Genomic DNA, 4,741 nt, shown 5'->3' on the forward strand with positions numbered 1-4,741 from the left:
ACTGTGACTTGTAAGAGCAGATAACTGCTGGTGAGAAGAAGCAGAAACATTACTGTGATGACTACAGAGTATACAGCCTTCTTCTGTGTCTGAATACTTAAAGTAAATAGTGAATGACCAAAGTAAATAGTAATCCGCCCACGTTCTACTGTAGGAAAATTGTGCTAGACCCTGCCCAACACAGACACCTCCTGCAACTGTACTGTAAAGGGATCAGAAAGACTGAACAGTGAAATACTGAGAGAAGATACTGAGAGACATTACAGCACATAAGAGAAGTACTAAGCAATAAAAATACCATATGACAGCTACCTTGATGGCACACTTGAGGCAAGCCCTTCAGTAGCGGCAAAGGGCCTAAATAATTACAGTGCTTCTCAGACAGGAGGCTTAGCCCCTCAGAACCTTATTTGCAAAAATATTTCAGTGAGGTAGGCCCAAACTTGTAGTCCAATACACATGATCTTTATCAAAATTATAAGTGTTGACCAACTTCACTGAATGCTCAGAGTTTTGGAAAGATTCATGATTCAAGACAGAAGAGATTATGTTTTTATTACATGAGAATAATCTGCAGCTAGATGGGATAAATTAATTTGCATTCATGGTAAAAGAACTGCAGTGGTTTGGGGTGACAAGGATGTTTTGGGTTGGGACATTAGTACAGAGAGAGCTTGAAGCATGCACCAGGTGGTGAGTGGAGGTGACTACTGAGAATTGTAGACTAAGAACTTGCTATTTTAGATCCAGACAAAGCACAATGGTGCAAAAAGGCTGTTCCTCCAGAATCACATATTGCCTGAGAATGAACCAGCGATCCAGCCAAGAAAAGTGAAGTAGAGCACTGTATAATCTGTTAGCTCCTGATCAGAGCTCACATTTGTGTTTCTCTGTTGGTAAAAATCTCTCCTTAAGTAAATAGGTCCAAGTCTAATTTCCTTTCATGTTTCAAGAACTGAGCATACCTTTCATGCTGAGGAAAGAACAAGGCCCACATAAACAGAAGGTTCCAAAATCAGGCTTACAAAGATGTCAATGATTAATACCCTTTGCTAACACTGTATTTTTTTACACTATAGCAGCAAAACTAGGACAATCCCTCTCTCGCATGTTTGTCATCATCAATACAAAAACCATGCTAACAGCATCACAAGTAAGTTCTGCAGGATTTATTGGACTGATTTTCAAGGGGAAGGTGAACAAATCATCAAGCAATCTTTCTGTTAAATATGTATTAAAGTTCCCTGTAGTGATAATACAAAACCATTTGCCACAGAAAACAAATTCTGAATAATAAAGTACATGACACATCTGCTTCCTGGATAAACAAGTTCTAATAAAGAGAGAACAGCTGCCTTTTCATGGTAAAGGATGGCAAATATTGAACTCCTTAATACTAAGTTGTGTTCTGCGACATTATAGAAAGCATATTTCCGAAAATTTACAGGAAAAACGGTCAAACACTCAACATAAAGACTACGGAAATTGTTGCAAAGATGCAATAATTATCATTACAGAAAAAAATATGACTGTGCTGGTCATACTGCAGAATATTGTGCAATCTTGAAAAACATGGAGACGCAAATAATACAGTTGTCACCTCCATATGTCTAAATCAGCTCTTATTATGTCAGTATAGTTCCTCCTTTTCACCACAAAGTTACACAAAACACTTTTTGTTCAGGCTTGTATCAACATGTCAGAGAACCTGCAATTATGTGAAACACGCAGCACGTTATTATAGATAACAACAGCCAATCATTCTGCAACCAAAATATCAGGATCCAGTGGTCTGAACACTTACTGCATGATTTTGTGTTTCATAATAAGGGCACAGTATTTTATCTAGCACACACACCCCTCATATCTGTTATGACAGGACATATATGGTAAAATGCACTTGTGCACATGTATAAGGGGACAGCAAAAAAAAGTATGTGGCATCGAGCCACACTGAAAGCCCATCCTGTGAGGTTTGTGGCTTTGCTCCCCCAAGATCGCATTTTCATGAGTAATAATACATTGCAAAGCAGAAATAGTTAAAAACATGCCAAGAAAATAAGTCATATCACTTATGTAAGGAAATGGTAACACCACCAATAGAATAGAAAGAGGTTTATGTGACATGCTATTCACAAAATGGAGTTGTTTATGTTTTAGCTCACCTGAGCAGCCAGACGAATGCTAAGGAGTTTTAAGGAAGACAAGAGAAGGAAAAAGAGAAAATAAAAAAGAAGGGAGACATCTGGAGGTACAAGTTTCCAGAGACAGACACAGCAAATTGCACTCTTGTAGATACAATACATGGATTATGATATGTATCTTAGAGAAATGCTAAGAGAAAGAACTCACTGAAGTTACTATTTCTCTATGTCCCTCTCTGGTGAGCACTCAATACTCATCTTGGTGTCTGTATTTAATCCTAGAGCATCCAATCCATCTCTGAACGCAGAGATGCCTTTTTTGCTGTCTTCAGGTAAAACTGAAAAATTTTCATGCATTCTCGGAAGTTCCAATGTGATTTTATTAAAAAGGCTGGCCTATTTAAACTGTCATACATTCAGCACAATAAAATCTAAGTTATTCAATCTCAGATATTTAACAGCAAAAGCTTTCTGCAAGTGGTATTGGGTGAGAAGGAATCTCTCAAATAAAGCAGAGCTGCTAAGTCTAGTATTAACCTGCATACAGGGAATAGAAAACACACTTCAAGAGACCATTTTTCCTTGACATTTAAATGGGTGAACTGTGTCTAATGGGTCTCTTTCATTATTGTTAGTTGTCTTCAACTAAGCAAATATAGAAAAGGCTCTCATGTTTTTAAAAGGATAATAATTTAAAGGCAAAGAAAATTCAAGAGAAGCGCACTTTTTTTTCCCTTCTCTTGTAGCTTCTAGACAGTAGCATAAAAAAAAGAAGCATTACTATTTTGAACTAAAGGAAAGAATATGAGAATTTTACCCAAGAATAAAATGCAAAGAAAAAACCTTCACTTTACTACCAATAATAAAATGCCAGAGAGAGCTTTGCCATTGGGATTTGTTGGTCAAACAATAAATCTGAAGCAACTTACTAAATGAGTTCTCTGGGGAGCCCTCTCTAGATTCATTACTTTAGTGTTAACAATAGTACTACAGTAAACTTTCAACATTACATTACATTTCTGCAATGATTTTTCTGGCCTTCTCGAATGACAGGACTAAAATTGTTGTGTGCGTAGGGTTTCAGTACAAAAAAGTATTATTTGACAAAACATATGCTAGCATTACAGAGCCAAATTCTCCTTTTATTCACAGAAAGCCTCGTTCCTATGACTCAGCAAAATTTAGCCCATAGTTTGGCTTTACGCATTCAAAATACTGTCTCTAACAAGTTACATACCTGTAAGACATGAGTTTTGCTTGAGTAGGGGTAAATAAGGATAAAGATCAAGAGCATTTCCTACAACACCTTTGGAAGGATCCTTTTAAAATCTTCTACAAATGTGAATGAATTTCACCTCACAGCTCTGTGTAGCACAGAAGGAAAGTATCACTGAGAGGCTAATATACAAATAAATACCTCCTTTAAGCAGGTCTGCTAGAAGTGCAAACCAGTAGAGGTTGTGTCTGAAACTGAGAAATGCTAGGCTTTTGGACCTGTAATCATGAAGAAAATTCAAGGTGTATCAAGTTCAAAGAAGAACACCTGTACTTGAAATCCAAAGCTGTGTTAGAAAAAGTCAGCTATGTCAGATTTGGTCCAGGTCACACATAATGGGCTTTGCAGTATGAGGGGAAAAAAAACATTCTGTCCTGATTACGAGCCTCTAACTGGTATATGCAATTTTGGAAAACTGCAATCAAACATTTAAGGAAGAAGAACCCCACAGTTTATTAGTGGCTTCAAAACACTTATCCTTAATGTAGAACACAAAATCTTAAATGCATTTATTTTCGGCCAGAGGGGAAAAAAAGCCAAAGAAAGGACTAAAAGGTGATTTTGTTGTATGTATTTTGAAAGAAAACTGACAGAGCTGAGTATCAGAATTGTAAGGATCTTCACAGCACCTATCTAAACACAGAAATGTCCTTCACAGAGCAGGTAACACTGGAAAGGAAAAAATTAAATACACCTTCAGGAGCTGAAGATGAAAGGGCAAAAGCTTAGCAATAAATAGTGATATCTTTTAAGTTAGACAGTTAAATGCCAGTGTTTACTCTGCCTTTACACAGCACCTGTTTCACTGAGATACAGGTACCAGGATGACCAGCAGCCCACCAGGTGATTTGTATGGAAAAATGACAAAGCAAACATTTCAGGAGATACCTAAATAGAAAGCTAACCCAATTAGTGGCTCTGAGTAATGATGTGACGACCATTACAAGGCACTTTTGGGTGAGCTGAGCTAAGTCCGTGACTTTTGCCCCTCACGAAAGTGTTCTGGTTCCATGCCCATTCATATCGCATTGACCGCTCGGGCGATCTTGACTGCCCACCGAGCTTGCACCACAGCCGGCTCCATTTCTGACCACAAAGGGATCGGAACATGCACCTGAATGGCCAGGTCTTCTTGTTAACCCTTGCTGTGAGTGAGTTTAGGGCCCCGAGCAGTTCCTGAGGCGCATTTGGACACTCACAAGTCTAAATGACCAGATGGGATTCATCCAGGGGTGCTGAGGATACCGCCCACAGCCCGCCCTCCCTGAGGCGATGGAGGCGGCGATCCCTGAGGGAGGAGCGGGCCGCTACCACCGCCTCA

Source organism: Empidonax traillii, unplaced genomic scaffold, assembly GCF_003031625.1.
Source record: "Empidonax traillii isolate 1590-97213 ecotype Southwest subspecies unplaced genomic scaffold, ASM303162v1 scaffold403:size524366, whole genome shotgun sequence".
In the NCBI taxonomy this organism is placed as follows: domain Eukaryota; kingdom Metazoa; phylum Chordata; class Aves; order Passeriformes; family Tyrannidae; genus Empidonax; species Empidonax traillii.